Here is an 18,506-nt window from a genome sequence, read left to right as displayed (position 1 = left end):
ATAGAAAAAAATGCATTCAGTGGTTTTTTTTCGATGCATTTTTTTCAATGGTATGGTTGTCAATGGTTTGGCTTTCGAGGCAATGACTGGATACCCATTTCGTTGGAGTCTGAATTTAGGCAATACTCCCAAAATGAGTCAGATTTAATAGATTAGTAATTGTGCAATCTGGTGCCTAGCAACAATGGTAAATCATTAATTCTTAGTCTCAACATAAAATGCAAGCCCGCAGGGCTTGGACTTAAAAGGAGATATGGCTGAGGTTTCAGCTAATGGTGAATAACATGTGTGACCGCGCCGTAATTGCAGAGACCTGCCAAATCTGTGTAATTTTTAACCCAGTCCCAGTTGTTAACCTTTCTAAATAGGGAGGCCTTGACCACGTCAAAAGTGGACCATGCCTCAGACCAAGGCGTCCAATTTACAGTGTTGAAGAACTCCCAAGTTTAAGGTTTCGAAATCCTTACCACTGTTTCTTACTGCCTGCCTGCAACTCTTTCCTAAATCCTCCAAAAGTGGGCACATAGGTGACATTTTGGATTTAATATGGATGGAGGCTGCTAGATTTAGTGCTGTACGCCAAACCTCTCCTCCAGATGATCTAACCTACCGAAGTCCCTGATTGTTATTGCCTCCAGCCCATCCAAGATCACTGGACCGTAACATTGCTTGTAAAGAACCAGAATACCCTGCGTAGTGTATCCGCAGTATGGTAAGCACATTTTCGGTGAAGATGCGCCAGCTGACGTGCTTTCCTTGTTTTGGTCTCTATGATGCCCACGTAATAATTTTTGTTGTTCATTTCGAGGCCTAAATACACATAGCTTCCCACATATTCAATCTCCCCCAGCTTTGTATTCAGAGCTGTTTTATATACTTTTTGTTTGCTACTAACATGCATGAGGTGTTAGAGAGATTCAACGTAAGGCCATTTTCGTGCAAATACTTGTAAAGTTCATTTAGCATGCCATTCATCCCAATGAGTGTGTGGTCGAATCACACCAAATCTTCGGCATACAACATACTTCTGACACTTTCCATCCCAAATTCTAGGGGCGGCAGTTAGAATTCACCAGAAGACGAGCGGGCAGGTCCGCAAGATACAGATTGAACAGCAGGGGAGCCAGCATACAACCCTGCTGGACTCCCCTGCTTACTCCAATAAGTCCGGACATACACCCCTCGTTATCCAGACATATTCGTACGTAAGTGTTGTTATGAAGGAGTTTAACTGCAAATACCAACCATCTGAGCATCCAAGCTCCTGCAATTTTGACCACAACCTTTCTCGGTCTACCTGATCAAAAGCAGCCTTGAAATCCACAAATGTCAAGTATAAGGAGGGACATCCTTTGCCCGCAGTTCTTTTTAACAATGTATCGGGAAGCCTAATATTGTGGGTGGTTGCAGAACCGGGCCGAAATCCCGTCTGATATTTGTAAAGCACCTCCGATGAAGGTACCCAACACTGCAAGCAAAAAAGCACAGAACAACTTTCCTGTTATGTCTAACATTGACAGCATCTCTATAATCACAAAAATGGACCGTGCTTATGAGGCTGAATTATTACACAATTACTAAACAAAACTTCAAACAAAATTTATTTTCACACCTGTTGGCAATCTTCCCAACTCAAAGGCTTTATTTAGCATCTCTAACAAAGGGGGGAGCACCTCTTCTATATATACTTTATAAAATTCACTTGGGAATCCATCCGCCCCAGGGGTCTTACTAGTGGGCAACTGTCTCACCACATCTGCTTGCTCCTCCAAGGTAATCGGTGCGTCTAGCTCCTCTCTCTCCTCCACACTTATCTTTGGCACTCCTATATCTTCCAATGTTTCAAAGATCATCTCGCGACTACTCTTACCATCGTCTCCGTATAGCAACCTATAATAGTCTGCAAACTCCTGGTTAACTCCCTCTTGGGTGTCGGCTACACTGCCTTCCTCCCTCGTTATTATTCTAATGGTGGGTCTAGGGGTTTCGCTTTTATATAGCCACGCCAAGAGCCTTCCTGCTTTATCCCCTCCCGCATGCTGTCTCTCGACATATTTTTCATAATTGAGGTTACACAACCTATCCCAATACTCTGCACATTCCTGCTGCAGCCTGAGTATCAGTTCCATGTCCTCCTTAGTGCCCCTTCCACCTCTCAATGCCTTTTCTAGTTTCTCTTCCATCTCCTGTAGGTCAGCTAGAATCCCTCCCTGCAGACCTTTGGATTTTGCTATGGCTGCTCCTCTCATCACAACCTTAAAGGCTTCCCACAGCGTTCCTGCCGAGTCCACACTGCCAGTATTAGTCTCAAAATAGTTTATAATCTCCTCCTTCATATCCTCCCTGAAAAAGGGGTCTCTCAGTGCCTCCGCTCGTAGGCGCCAAGCCGGAATCCTCGCTCTCGGGGGGCAGTATTGCCATTCAAGGATCAGAGGTGAGTGGTCCGAAAGGACCCTCGCTTTATACTCAATTCGTGTAATCTCTTATTACCTCAGACGTGACAAAGACATAGTCCAGCCTCGTGTGCAACTGCTGCGGGGCAGAATAATGCGAGTATTGCCTTTCCTGGGGGGTGTTTCGTCCTCCATGCATCTTCTAAACCAAAGTAATCCAGCAATGCTTGCAGCGCTTTAGCGGCTGGGGCGGGTCTGTCGATCTTCCCAACCGATCTATCTACCTTTGGGTTAAGCACACAGTTGAAGTCCCCTCCCCAAATCACCACGCTCCCCATACACATGCTCAAGTTAGTGCATAACGTTCTGATGTACGCCGCTGTGTTCTGGTTCAGGGCGTATGTATTTACAATGCTTACCTCCCTATTTTCCACCAATCCTTTTAGTATAACCATCCTCCCATCCACCTCTACTTTCTCCTGCAGTCGCTGAAATGGGACATGCGGCGCCACCCAGATAAGTACTTCCCTAGCATAAGCACAATATGATGAGCCCACCACAACTCCCTTCCATTTTTTAGCGATCATATCCATCTTCTCCCGTGTCAGGTGAGTCTCCTGCAGCAGTGCAATGTCTATCTTTTGCCTATGCAGGTACAGCATTACCTTGTTCCTCTTTAGATAACTGTTGAGCCCCCTGACATTCCAGGTAATTATTTTAAAAGGTCCCCCATGGCCTGTTAGAGTTCCAATCCGCCCCCCACCGATGCAGTCCAAATCAAAGTTCCATCCTTTTCCATATAGGCTCATTCCCCAGTTTAAACTCCCCTTAACCAAAAACACACCAAACTCCCAATCCCCCCCTCCCACCTCCCTTCCCATCCCCAACATCACTCCCCCCAACTGTTGCCCAGCTCCATCCCTGGATCTCAGGCACCCCCGCATCTAGCTCTTTCTGGCAATAGCCTGTACTCGCAGCTCAGCAGGGTGAGGTCGCCCTAATGGCTATCCTACAACTACTATTACTACTATTACTACTACTACTCGGGGGGTAGAGTGTCTTTGCCCCGCCGCTCCTATTCGCTTTTAATTTAACCACACATTGCTACTTGATTTACTTTTATATTCAATCTTCTATATTCCAGTCCGTTAAGTTCAACAAAGTCCCAGACAATCTGTCAAATATCAGCATTACTCAATCGCACCCCTTTATCTTATCATTATCATAGTCTCTACTGGGATGCCCGCTCTGCGTCATTTCAATATGCATATAATATCCCAATCACTTATTGTGCTCCTCTTGGGCCTTCTCCGCATCTCGATCTGGGCAACCCTGTAGATCCAGTCATGCCGCTGCTTCCTCTGGGGTGTCAAAGAAGAACATTCTGCTTTTGTGCAACACTTTCAGTTTTGCGGGGTACAAGAGCATGTATTTAATTCCGGCCATGCGTAGCCTCCTTTTGATTGCCACATAGCTGTACCGTTGCCTCTGGACCAACATTGTGTAATCAGGATATGCCGTGATGGTACTCGAGGCCCTTTTGATCGTTCCCCCCTTCCGAAAGTACTCCAAAATCTTCTCGCTATCTTTATAGTTCAGTATTTTGGAGATGATCGCTCGAGGAGGGGCCCCAAGCTTCAGTTTCCTCATGAGGGCTCTATGTCCTCGCTCTACCGTGAATCCATGCGAGAGTTTGTCAGCTCCGATTTCTTGCAAGAACAAGTTCTCCACATAGTCTGTAGTGTCTTGGCCTTCCACCCCCCTCCGGCAGTCCGACCTCGTCGATATTGTTCCTTCTTGTCCTCCCTTCCGCTTCCTCGGGCCGGTTCTCCAGGTTGGCCACCTGTTGTTTCAATATATGGACCTCCTCTGTATTGCTGTTGCTAGTGTCTGTGTTAATTTTCACCGCACTCTCCAGACTCCTCGTTCTCTCTGCCAGCGTTCTATCATCTTGTCGCAGCAGGGAGACTTCTATGCCTACTGCGTCTATTTTAGCCTCCAGGGAAGTTCGCAGGTCCGCCATCGCTGTTCCCCATGAGTCTCTCAGCTCCGTTATAGCCGCTAGTATCTGGTGGTTTTCAGCCGCTGAGGTGCTCTCCGCCGGTGCTGTCACACCGCTGTGCGTTGTCGCCGCAGGAGACTGTTGTGTCTTGGCAAATGCTTCCATCGTGGATTGTTTATTTCTGCTCTTGCTAACGGTTCCTCTCCCTGCCATCTTGCAATTTCCGTTGTGTGTCTGAGGTTACTTGTACTGTTGCGTATCAATCCTGCCTCTTTGTCGTGGTGTAACCCCAGTGTGTCACTCCAGGCCCAGGGCAGTTTTCCTTGAGGAGCCCCTGTATAAATTTGTGTTTGTGAAGCTGTGTCTTCGGGTGGGCTGTGTCCTCCCACGTTTCTAATTATCTTCCTGCTTGCTGGAGACTATTTCGTACCACCAGCATGACTACCCATCTCTCGGGCTCCGAATTATTTTCGTTGCAGGCCCCTCTGTATCATACCGGCTTGGCTACTACTCCAAGACCCTCAAGTGGGTCGCGTCTTCTCACGTATCTCCTCTGGCTGCTGCAGTCGGCCCCCCTCTGCTTAATTCCTTGGATCGCTGGATACTCCTTTTTCTGCGCTGCCAGTAAATATGTTCAATGCTGCCTGTGCACTTCAATGCCTGCCACCTGTCTTATTACCATCAAATATCCAGGAGGCGCCAGCACACAGGCTGCTCCTGCTACAGGGATGGCAGTACACCCGAATATCCTTTTAAACAGGCAGTGCTTGGGTGCACTACCTGTCTCCTCGCGCAGGTTCTGGGTGCTTTCCCTGCTCTCTGTGATGATTTAGTTCCTAAGCCCTCTTGCAACTGAGAGCTGGCATCTGGCGCACTCCAGGGGCTAAAGTGTCACAACTTCCCATAAAGACTCAGCACCCAACAAACCTTACAATCGGGCTGCATGTGGGTTAAAGTTATGTGCTCCACTGCACACCAAGGATGTTCTTTATTATATATTCTGTGCGGTTTGCCACCTTCCTGTATTTATACTCAGCTCACCTCCAGCACCTATTTGCCTCACCCTCGCGGGTGTTTCAGAATCCTGTACGACATTCCTCAGTCAGGTGGGGCTCCGCTTCAATTGTGCATCAGCCGCTTGTGGCCAGCATTACATAAGCAGCCCACGTCACCCCCTGCAATTCGTGCCTGTAACGATTTCCTTCCCGAGCGGCAGGGAGCCGCGTAGGTACCGGCCGACGTTTACATTACAGTGCAACTGTATCCAATATTTCGTTCCGCTTCTCCTCTCAAGCTCTGGAGCGCCGCCTTGTTATATCCACATAACCGCAACAGTAGCAAGTCCAAAGGCGAGGCGTCGCGTATACTGCAGCGGCTCACCGCGCCTGCTCTGCCCCGCAGCTCAGCTTTCCTCGGTCTCCTCCGAGGCTGCGGGCACAGACCCTTTGTTGACCGCCATCTTGGCGACAACATTGTCACACGGCCGCTCGATTTGCTGTCTAATTTCTTCCGATTGCCAGGCTCAATGCACTCGCCAGGGAAGATTCCAGCAGTGCGTTATTTCCAACGGTTAATTTCTGGAGCCCCCGGGGGATTTTTGAAGTGTGGTTTCAAGGATCAGTTTCGGATTGGCTGGAGCAGCGCACAGAGACACGTCCTAATCCATGGCTAGTTAGCCACGCCCTCAACCCTTCAGCAAACGTCATGTAATATCTAACGTAGTACTTATGCATACCTTTGCTAGCAGTGAGTATATGTCTTATTGACTCAAAGAGCTTCTGGCTTTTAACACAGTCGACAGGATCTCTTTTTTTAATTAACTATGCCTGACCAAGCGCATGCTATGGCTAGTCTGGGTAATGTATTTAAACAAATCAACATAAAGGTCCTTCTCAACACCGGACCTGGGTATTGCATGATGTACCTCTGGGGTCTACTCATGGTGAAGTGCATTTTAGAGAAGGATTGAAGCGAAGTAAGCTTGTAGATGTGGACATGGTTCACTACCCACCCAGTCCCACTTAACAGACTTTCTTTTGAGGGACTGAATGAGAGCCCCCAATCCCTCATCCCAATTGGGGCACCAGTCAATCTCCTCAAAAATAACTTGTTTGTCCCAGCAATAATAGCATCCTTCAATATCGTTATTGCTGAATTGTTGTCAGAATAAATCTTTAAAAATAATTGGGCTCTATTTATCTTTACGACGGTTGAAATAGAAATTAATCCCAACTCTAAACGCACCACTTGTACTGGTGTTGAATTCTAGAGTCCCAAAATAGGCCCCCACATAGTCTTGCAAGACTCTATGTGGCTGTATTAGACAATTTAGCACACTCTTGGTTTGAGCGTTCTAATGCATAGATAATACTGTCTACCACATTTTGGCTGAAAACTGATAATTCCTGCAAAGCTGTACCTAGAATCACTGGAAACTAATTTCTTAATTTGCAGCATAACAGCAAATCCTTTCTTATGGCGCGACTTTAGCAACCTTGTCTCACCCTGTTTCGCTTCAATCTGATAGCCGAAATAGTTGTAATTATTTACCTGTCAATTTAGCCCTTGTTCGGCAAAATTTGATGCTTTTCTTTCTTTGCTCTCCCAAATCGCATGAACTTGGACACAGCCATGTTCTGAGGCAAACCATTTGGATCAGCATAGTCCATAATGGCTTTTGCACTTTGACATATCCCAACATATATTGTGTCAAAGATGGCAAGATCTGCACACGCCAAATAACCTCTCGATTCGTCGTAACCTAGGAGGGACGTTTCTTCTGTCCTTAAGGAAGTCACATATGTCAGCCATAAACAAACTGAAAAGAACACACCCCTGTTTGACCCTTCTCTCAATTTTGATTGAGGCACATAATTCACCTCTTCTCTTTAATTTTACTTGAGCAGCATTGTTCACGTGCAATAGCTGGCATGCATGCAAAAGTTGCTCAGCATCTGCAGTTTTGACATCATTTTCCAGAGTTTCAATCGGTCTATAGAAGGCTGAAGCAAAATCTATGAAAAGTATGTACAGCAGGAGGCTGCTTTTACTCGGGCCTGATAAACCAATGACACATAGTCTCATGGTGGTCAGCCAACACGTGTTTCGACCCAGAGGGGTCTTTATCAAGGCTGATATTTTAAAATTATTTTGCACAGCAGTTGGTTTGCATACACAGCATTAGTGAAGTAAGTGACATTTGTTAACATTCAGGTGAGTGGGTGAATATAGGTGAAACAAAAATGTTTAACGGCGCAGTTTGTGGTAGATCACATTTGTAATATATTGAAATATGTTGTTTACATTTATTAATGACGGTGCCCAAATTGTGGGCAGTGGAGGAAGGAAAAAGAGAGGGGAAGAAGAACAACAAAAGAGGGTTAGCTAGTTGCAATTGGGGTTCCGTTGTATCATGTTTCTATGTATAAGGCTCTTATCAAGACCGAGTTGTAGAATGGGGTATCATTTCCCTGTTCGAGCCCCTTAAGGCTGGAAAGTTCAGAATCTGTCCCAGTAGTGGGTCTTGAGATTTGCCTCGGGCTGGTAATGAAGTAAGCATTGCTGAGTTAGTTGGAGAGGTTGCAGGCGTGGTCTGGATAACTGAGGTGGTGCCCATGGTGGGTGCTTGGGATGGGGTGCTGTGTGACGATGGTGTAACGATTGCCAAGGCACCGGTTGTGTTAATGGCATCCTAAAGAGGTTGTGTACTGAACTCAGTCCATGTTGCCAATGCGCTTAATGAGCACAGTGGCAGTTGAGGGTGCCTTGTCTGACGTGAAGAGTTGTGGCATGGGCTGTGAAGAGGTTGGGAGAACTGTTAAGTTTGGTGCTCTGTGCGCTGTTGTCGTTTGGCAGGCGTGTGTCAGTGGGCGCCATTATCAGGTCTGGGAATCTGGCATGTTGCTCTTGCGTTGAAAGCCCATAACGATGCTAAATGTGACCATAAGTCTAATCAGCCAGTTGGATCAGCTGTATTTATGGCTATCAGCAATAGCGCGAGTCGAATCCCTTTTAAAAATGGTCTGGGGTGAAGTGAGCACGTGTGTGTGCAGTTTCAGGGTATGGGGGGTGTTAAGGAAGGGTGGTTGTTACGGTGTGCTGACGGGTCCGTGATCGTGACCATGTCTGTTGGGTAATGAATGTCGGTGCATTGTCTACGGTCGAGTGATCGCGCAAGTGAAAAGCATTTTTCCGCCCCTCCCCTGCCCCGATTATGGGCGAGGTTGCATACAGCGTTGGGGGCAAGTGCCCCAACTGACTGGCTGAAAAGAATCATAGCGTAGGCCTTTACCTGGAAGATACAGCTCTGGCAGCCCTGGTATGTTTCGAGGGATCCCACAGACACCCAGTGTGTAGTAACTTATAATGCGCATAGCATAGGGAGTAACGTCCATTGGTGCGCAAGCGCTCTGAAAACAAAACTTGTCGTTGAAAAAGGTATGTGTGGATGTGCGGAGGGGAAAGACTAGTTTGTGGAATTCCATAATAGTGGCGGGCGTATGCCTAGGAAAGGGATTCCATTGTATGCAATGCACCATTGCACGCTGAGGCATGGTTTGTTGTAGTCACGCCTTGATATTGGAAAGACGCTCTACTGATTCCAAGACGGGGAACAAGACGTGGAGGTAATCCTGGCTGTTCCATAATATTGGTGGAAGACATGCAGAGATGTCTCAATACAGTGGCACTCTTGCATAGTTGTCTCATTACCATGGAAGTGACCATGGCTGTTCCATAATGTTGGTGGATGGGTTGTGAAGTTGCCCCAGCAAATGGCATGCTTGCACGGATGTCTGAGAACAATGGCATGCTGGGGAATGGCTGCCGGCGCATTGATCTGCTGGAGGCCGGAGTGATGTGCCGCCAAGGACTTGTTGGTGGGACATCCTATCATGTATGAGGCAGTTTGCTGCAATATGGTGTGACATAGGTGAGGCAGGATTGGGGGGAGTCAAGGGGGGATGGTCCCAAAGCATGGTATGAGGAGGTTATTCCGAATTGGTGGGGGATCATGCTTAGAAATGTCGCTTGATACATATGAGGGTATCCCCTGTTTAGAGACTCGTGTGACCTTGGTGAGGGTATGCTAATCTTAGATCCTTTGGAAGCATATCTATGTGAAGATTAACCATTCTGATTCTCTGAAGAGCCTGTGGGCGGAGTTGGCTGTGGTGATATCTAGAAGTTATGATGATGTTGAGAGGTACATAGTTGGATATTGTTACATTGTGGGCTGATAGTTAGAATAGAGACATTTTACAGAAACACATTGAAATCATGGTCTGTGTTTAGCCCATTTTTGACACATCTGAAGTGACATATTAGCTTTGCTTCTTCCTGTTGGTGTCTGCATTCCCTGTTGCCGCCTCTTGGTCCGTAGTTCACGGTCCGTAGTCCAATGTAGCAGATCTTTCTCTTGTCGTCTAGTTGATGGTGTTTCTGCCAGTGATTGGCCAGTGGTAGCTTGGGGTCTTGCGAGTGTATGCTGTTCAGATGCTCTCTGATTCATACAAGCACCTCCCTGATTGTACTTCCAATGTACATTTTTTCGCACACACATATGATAGCATAAATTACATATTTTGATCTGCAGTTAATGTGTTAAGCCAATTTGTTGTAGCTACGTGAGGGACTCAGGATATTGCGTAGAGTTGGTGCTCTGCTGAAAGAGATACTTGGATACAGTGTACGCTTGGGTTTAATGTCTGGGTCCAAAAGTAGCACTGGCCAATGTTTCTTCAAAATCTGCTGTTCTTTGTGGCTGTCTGTGTTGTATCTGGTCACAAATCTTATGGTAGCGTTTCTGTCCTCGCGTTCCTTGACCTTTGGTGTGACTAAGGTCTTCCTTGGCATGGATAGAGTTTTGTCCTTGGCTTTTGTAATCGTTTGTGCCGTGTAGCCTCTGGTTTTGAACCTTTAGTCAAGTACGAGCATTCATTTTCAAATGTTTCATTTGTGTCGCAATTCCTTTTTGCACTTATGTATTCCCCTTGTGGGATATTGGTAATTACCGATCTCTTATGGCAGCTACTAGCATGAAGAATTGAGTTAACTTCGGTTGGCTTCCGGTATGTCTTGGTGGTTATCTTGTTGTCGATGATTGTAATTGTTAGGTCCAAAAAGTCAATAGTAGTGGCACTGATGTGGCACTGATGTTAGTTCAATTCCAAATTGATTAGAGTTCAAAAAGTGTACATACTCATTCAGTTGGTTATGTGTACCTTTCCATATTAGGATAATGTCATCTATTTAACGAAACCACTTAACAATGTGTTCGTTATATATTGGTTTGGTCACGGCATGTTTTCTTTCATAGGCATGCATAAAGGAATTGGCCAAGGCTGGTGCGTAGCTAGCGCCCATCGCGATTCCTCGAGTTTGTCTGTAATATTCTCTGTTAAAGAGAAAGACATTGTTGGATAGTGAGAATTTGAGGAAATCTTTGGTCATTTCTACCTGTTCGTAATGAGAGGCAGATTGGTCTTTAAACAAATGCTCCACGCTTTGTATAGCTAGCTCATGCTCTATGGAAGTGTAAAGAGCTTTGACATCAAGTGTGGCCAACATAAATTCTGGTTTCTATTGAATGTCCGATAGGATTTGCAAAGTGTGCATGGAGTCTTAAGTATGTCAGGATTGTGATTACTATAGGTTGTATGACATTGTTGATATAATGGGCTAGGGGTTCCGTGATGCCTCCAATGCCGCTTATAAATCGGTCTGACCTCTGGTATTAGTTCAAAACTGATGAGGACCTTGGGTAAGAAATAGAGAGTGGGCATTAGAGGGTGACTGTTCTTCAGGTAGTTGTAATCTTCGTCTGATAATAGTCCCTCCGTCTTTGGTATTTGTTGAGTAACAGCCTGTGTTCCACTAGGATGTTTGCTTGCGGGTTGCTGTTAAGTTTAGTGTAGCTTTCAGGGAGGTTCAGGTGGGCGTCTGCCATTTTGACATAGCCTTTGGCATTCATAACAACAATGTTGCCCCCTTGTCCGCTTCTTTTATTATGATGTCTCTTTCATTCTGAAGTTCACGTAGTACCTTCAGTTCTGTAGGACTTAGATTCATTCTCCAATTTCTGGTTTAGCCTCGATGGAATTCAAATTTGTGCAGGTCCGCTGCTTCTTGGAAAGTGTCTATAACATTTTCTGAAAACAGTTGTTGTGTAAACTTGGACTTGTTTTTCAGTTCTGGTATCTTCATTGGTACATCCTCTATAGCCTGCTCCATCATGCATACTCTTTTGCTGATCACCTTTTCTTCTTCTAAAGTTGACAGTAAGTAAATGTCATCCAAATCAGCTAGTGTTAGGATACTTGGTGGTTCCTTGCGTTCTTGTGGCTTGTTTGTGGTTGGTTACAAAGAATTTTTTAAGCTTTAATCTTCGTGTGAATTTGAACACGTCTATTTGGTATTACCCAAACTGACCTTTTACAATTGACCTTTTGCACAATTGACCTTTATATTATTTTAGTTATTTTATATATGTATTGGGTTGGTTTTGGATTATAAATAAAATAAGAGGATTGGGTAGGAGTTGCGGGGGGATTCCCCCCCCACATATATGTCCTAATTGACCTTCTAAATTAGGTCAATTCTCCCGAGGTCAATTGTGAAAAGGTCAATTAGTATACAACCGTCTATTTGTATATCCACAAAATTAGTGGGGCTTGTTGGGGAAAACGAGAGACCTTTGCTTAGCACTTGCGTATCTGCAGTTGTCAAAAGTTTGTTCGATAGATCCATGACAAGGTTTTGTTGTTCACCTGCCACACTTGTTTCTGTGTCTAGGATCTCATCCCTGGTCTATTTCTTCTTCTTACTCCCTTTCGTTGTTTGTTTCTTCTTCCACCTCTTTTTTTTGCCTGTTAGGATTGCTGTTTTTGTCAAAGGTACTGCAAACCGTATGGTTTTAGTTGGCATAGTTTTGGCGTGGTTTGCTTTTTTGTGTCGCTTGATTTGCTCTAAAAAAAGAGAGCCTATTGGTAGTTGGTTCGGTGTTCCGGGCTTCCTCTGGTTCACTCTCAGGGTCAGAGCTTGCTGGTGAGCTGTTTGGGGTACTTTCCCGAGACTTGTTGCTAATTTGGTCATATTTGGCTTGGTAGGGAAGGTGGAGTTTTCTCATTTTCACTTCGTCTTAGTGGGTTTTTTTTATACATGGTTTTGTAATTCCTTTCCTTGGTCGTAGATGGTGCATTGTATTCTTCAATTTCCTTTTTGGCTTGCTCAATTAGTATCACTAGTCTTGCATGTGCTCTTTCGGCATGCTCAATTAGTAGATGAATCATAGTGGCTGAGCTCTGGATAAGGTTCTTTTTCCATTGCCAAGTTTGCATCTTTTGCGTTTTCAAAATCCGGAAAAATTAGGATCCTTAATCCTCCCAGAATTTTCTTCTGGTCTGCATATTGTTGCATGGTTGATTTTCCCCAAAATGTGCTTATTCTTTTGTTGATAGTTTTTCTAGTTTCATGAATTTGTACTTCACATCTTCTTTTGGGTCGGTTGAGGTCCTAAACGCACTTTCCATAGAGCCTCTTGGGACAAAAAGAGCCCTGATGTCTTCAGTCCGTGATAATAGATATTCCGCCATTTGGTTCCCTAGTAGTGACAGTTAAGAGAGAAGTTGGGTTCTAGTTTTGAAACTCTCCTGTGTTAGGTTCTGTTTGGTAGTTTTGTAGTCCTGATTTTAACGGGCAAGGTCACAGGTAAGGAGGGGTGAACCCACACCCCTGGAAAAGTTAAGAAACCAGTCCTGGTTACCTCACGGTTCTACTGTTTGTGAAACCTTGTATAAGTTAGTTCCCACGCTAGTTGCAGTGTTTTACAGTGATATTGGGGAAATGGGGAAAGGGTGTTACAGGGAAGGGGATACCGCACCTCACCCTTCGGTGTCCCACTTCCACTCCCCGAAGACCGCTCATCCAGATGATCCTCCTGCACTGGTCCACCCTCAGGAACTGGATACAAAAGCGATTGGCCATGTGCTGGTCACCTGGATGACAGACCCAGGGGGACTAGCGGGTGAGACACCTTCAGGTTTCTGACACTAGGCATACAATTTGTGGATTTATTTTTCACACGCTTAACAAAGGTATATTTAACGTTATTAAGGGTTGCACTATTAACTTTCCTAATTACAAGACACAGATGTTTCTTATCTTTTACTATACCGTCAAATGGATGAACATGTTTCTTATTCTGCTTATTTCATATGCATTCCTAGCAAACTCAAATTGCAATGTTATTCTGCTAAACCAATCCACTATTTCATCTGTGTTCTTTAGGGTTTCAAACCACAGATAAATCCGATTAATTGAATTAAAAATTGACCTCATATTACGATCTGTCCACACTATTTGGTTAAGTCTGTTGTTTATCCCAACTGTACCGACCTTCTCTATATCTCCAATTCCTAAAGATGTAACTTTCAGTTTTAGATTAAGTATTGCATGGTCATTAAAGCGATTACATGCTGATACTGAACATTCGGCAGCCACACATAATGGTTAACTACCAACAAAATAATAAATTGTTGACGCCTTAGTTCCACTAGTCCAGACCTTAGAAGAGACCTCCCATTCGTTAATGGTCTCTTTCAACATGTCTAAGTCCATATCTTGGGAAAGATTTGATCCAACGACATGCAGACCTTATATTTGGAACTTCTGTTTATACCACGATTTGGAAAGAATGTACCCCCTTAGACAAAAAGCAATCAATATAGCTCGCATTTAGATATTCTCCTATCAAGATGTTTACCTCTGGCTTTGCTTCAATCACAGAGGTCAGGGCATTAAACATGGCCACTTAGAGAGCCCCTTCAGCAGGGGGATCGTACACATTTACAATCACTAGTTCATAACTTCAAGAGACGTCAATTACCACAATGAGAATATTAGGGTTAGAACCTCCCACAGTAATTTCCAACACCCTAAAGGCGTTAGTACATAGAGATCCTTCTTCCTCCCGTGTAGATAAAGTGCTAAAACAAGAAAACCCATCGACACAGATCTACCAGATCTCCTGAAATTATATACTGTCAGCTCCTAGGTTAATCTTGACTCTGAATCTGTTGGTTGTCTCCATGACCATAAGTCTGGCTTCAGAGCTGTCAGAAGCACAGAACCTGCTCTCCTGAACATCCGTGAAGACCTGCTCTCCAACCTTGATTCCAACACCCACTGTGTCCTCCCCTTACTTGATCGCTCTTCTGCCTTTGACACGGTCAACCACGCCATCCTGCTCAACCGTCTACGTGATAAACTGGGTATCACCGATCTGGCCCTGGTTTGACTGACCTCCTTCCTCTCTGATCGACCCTCCCAGGTCCAACTTGGGTCCTTCCTCTCCTCCATCTCTACCTATGGTGTTCCCCAGGGGTCAAACCTCTCTCCCTGGCTGCTCAACCAATACCTGGCACTTCTTGGCCACTGCATTGCTGCTCTCTGTCCCAACTTTCAGTGCTATGCAGATGACACTCAACTCATTTTTAGGCTCCCCACTGCCTCCTCTTCTTCTCTGTCTGTCCGCCATCCAGGAGTGGTGTGCTGCCAATGATCTCTGCCTTAATGCCAGTAAGACCGAGATTCTCCTCATTGGCACATCTGCCCCGTCCTTTCCTGTCACTCTCTGGCTGGCCTCTCTTGGCCCTCTTCCTGCTCCCACCTGTGAGGCTAAAAACCTCAGAGCCATCTTTGACTCCACACTTTCCTTCTCTCCTCAAATCTGTGACGTCTCTAAGAAGTCACATTACCAGCTGCACCTCCTCAGAGGTATTCTTCCGTTTCTCTCCTTCCCCCAGAAGCTCACTGTCTCTAAAGCTCTGGTTCTCTCCAGGCTTGACTACTGCAACAGCCTCTTTCTAAATCTGCCTGCTTCTACTCTCCGCCCTCTGTAACTCATCCAAAACAGGACTGCAAAACTTGTCCATGGCCTCAAACTCTGGGATTGTATCTCTTCAGGACTGACATTTCTTCACTGGCTCCCAGTGGCGGCGAGGATTAAGTTCAAAACCTTCTGCATTGTCCACAAGGCCTTCTGGGGCCTGAAACCTCAATACCTCCAACTCTCTCCCCAAATATCTTCCTTCTCGAGCTCTTCGCTCATCCGCCTCCAACTCCCTCAGAGTTAGTCGCTTCTCCAAGCAGCGAGTTGGTGGTAGATCTCTTTCTTCTGCTAGGGCCTCCCTCTGGAACAGCCTCCATGCCTCTCTGAAACTTTAGGAGAACCATCTCTGGTTCCGGAAGCACCTCAAGACCTTCCTCTTTGCCTCCGCTTTCTCCCCCTCCCCTGCTGATCTCCTGGCGGAATCCAAAACTGCACTGGTTACCTGGCTAACCTCTGATCTCGGGCCCAGGTCCCCACCCGGCCGGTTGCACACCTGCACTGCCCCCCTGGAAACCCTTGCACTCAGGGACAATTTCTGTACGCCTACAGCCCCTACTAGAACTTGTCACCTGATGTCTGCACTTACCCTTGCACTGCCACCAGCTGGCCGCACATTTATATATTGTCTTTATTTATTTTACTGTTTTATGTACTACACTGCCCCTGCCCCTCGCACTTTTCCCCATCCCTCTCCCCTGCACTTGCGCGATCTTAATGTCACCTGGCCTAAAAGGATCGTTGTCTCGGTCTTCCCTCTGTTTCCCCTCCCTTTCCTCGTCGCCCCTTGAATCACTTGTGTATAGGCGCGTTATAAATGCCACATCCTATCACAATATAAAGATCTGGAACCACTGTGCCTAAACAAATGAGCATGTCCCTGGGTGTTCCAGACCTTAATCAGTATCTTTTCTTCAGGGCCTTTTCTGGGGAGGTGACAAGAAAGAAAACCATTCCCAATGAGTTTTTAAGATGGGATTTGGGCCCACCAGCATCAGGGCTAGGTCTACTGCCACTCCTCATCACTGTTATCCTTTTGGATTTCTCCCGTTTACGCAGTTTCTTCTATTTTCCTGGACAGTATAGCTTCGTACACAAGATCATCCCCTCCTTCCAGATTATCCCGACATCCCGAATCTTCAGTCATAGTGGATTCTATAGGCCAAGCTCTTTCCTACTGCAGATGTGTACCCCGTGGCAACGGGCTTCAGTTCTCTAATCAGAATACCTTTCCCCAAGCTTGTTTTTGCCCTGGGCTGCCCCCCTTCCTGGGACAGATCCACATTCACACTTAAGCAGAACAGAGCTAACGGTTTATAATAGTGTTGGGGCTGTAGGAAACTGGAGGGTATTCTCCTGAGTTGACGTCAAGAATCCCTTATTCAGGTGGCCAGGGAAGGGCTGGCGCTCTCAGATCCCAACCCTGAGGGTGGACGAGCGAGGAACACCTGCGTAGGGGAGCCCAGGGTTATGCTCGGGGAAATGCCCCAGGTGATGCACGGTATTATACCGAAGAAAGGGACGAGGAAGGCGAGGTCCTTGAGGCTTTTATAAGCTGTACCAACTCAACCTCGCGTCCACTTAAAGAACCTCCCCTTATCCAAATCGCATAGAAGCCCACACCCCATTACACTTGAAAACCACAACTACCAGAATCCCCGTTTTCCAGTGGTTTTCTACCCGAATACTCCCTTCTCCACGTCCCTCTGATTATTCTTTCTGCAACACCCAGTCTACTATGACAAAACACTACGGTTCCCACAATCACCCCTATTCATTTCACGATAATAATCCCGGTCATTTGCGTTCGTTTTACAAACTCTACCGATCTCACCCTTCTGAGTTTAGCAAGCCCCCTAATACAAGGGTTATATTTCCATATAACACCTTTTTCCCAGCCTACCCCGTAGGATACTTGGAAACTCTACCACCCCCCTTTTCCAACACAAACACGGTTACATGTCTTTATACCGAATTTATATATATATGGGTATTCGTTATATATTTACTTTTCTATTGAAAACTTTGATATCGAATGAATTTTTTTTCCCCACTCAAACCCATGTTTCCCACCCGTAAAAACCCATCCCCACCATTTCCCAAAAATATGTTACTCTTTACCCTACCCTAAATACATTCGATATACAGGTTTTCAAGATAAATGTTTAGATATAAATGTCATTCAATATAAAATATTCGGTATAAACACTGCATACCCACAAACTTTCCCACACCATGGAACACAACAGACCAACACCAGAGCCATTTACCTGACATGTCCCAACACAAGGGTCAGGCAAAGTCAGGCAATTGGCCCGAATCACACACACGACGGCCCTGTCCTTCCCGACAGAAATAAAAGATGGAGCATGAGAGCACACGATGAGCAAGGTAGACTGCACGACGAGACAGCTATCGAAGCACAGCAGTTCAAGAGGAGGAGAAAGGCGGCGAGAACCGAAAGGGCGGCAAGGTGAGAAGCGACCTTGTCCTTTCGGACCCAGACCTGCAAAGCCTCGTAGAAGGAATCGCCAGCGTGTGTTGCAGCAGAGGCCAATGGTACACAGAGCACGCCTACACTGATGATCAGAACAGGGAGAGACTTTTGCTACCGTGGTACCAGCCTTGACTCCAGAGACAAGAAAAGCCAAGTGGTTCATCACAGCTGGTGAGTCGAGGGGAGAGCCGATAAGAAACCGAACCGTGTTGAACGAGATTCTCAAATGGCAAATCAAAGAAAGTTTAAAGAACTGTTAACTTTAAGGGAAAACCAGCTGCAGAGGGGTCCGGCACCACGTGGATGCTCATTCGAGAGACTCTGGTTGATCCCACGTTTGTTGAAACTACAGTTACCAGAAGGCCTTAGGAGAGCCGGAAGGAAAAGGTCCAAGTGGTCATACAGCGGTCTAGCAAAACCCCCTGTACATTCGAAAGTCTTTGACCTACATGTAATTGGGAAGCTAAGGGAGATGAATCCTGCATAGTGAGAAAAGAGAAAGAACTGTGCGATTAGCAACAGTGAACCCGACGGAGGGATGTCGACGGAAAGGGGGCCGAAATGCGAAGTCCCTATGAACAGTGTGTTGACAAGAACAAACCCGACAAAGATGTCAATAGTGAACTGTTTAAAAAGACATTAAGACTTGTCAATGCGAAAGGTGAAATTGTTTTGGACACCCAGCCATAGTGAACCCGACAGAGGGAGGCAAACATTCTAAAAGGATCT

At 45.8% G+C, this 18,506-nt stretch overlaps 1 protein-coding gene across 2 annotated transcripts in view; it reads right to left on the bottom strand.

Annotated features, from left to right (window-relative positions):
* LOC138497518 (acyl-protein thioesterase 1) overlaps positions 1–18,506 on the bottom strand; it is a 1,189,877-nt gene that overhangs the window by 452,178 nt on the left and 719,193 nt on the right. The window lies entirely within an intron of this gene.

The sequence above is a fragment of the Ambystoma mexicanum genome, chromosome 5q (assembly GCF_040938575.1).
Source record: "Ambystoma mexicanum isolate Mex_15411 chromosome 5q, UKY_AmexF1_1, whole genome shotgun sequence".
Lineage (NCBI taxonomy): Eukaryota > Metazoa > Chordata > Amphibia > Caudata > Ambystomatidae > Ambystoma > Ambystoma mexicanum.
Note: the sequence above shows the minus strand (reverse complement) of the source record. Positions and strands in the feature narration are given on the sequence as shown.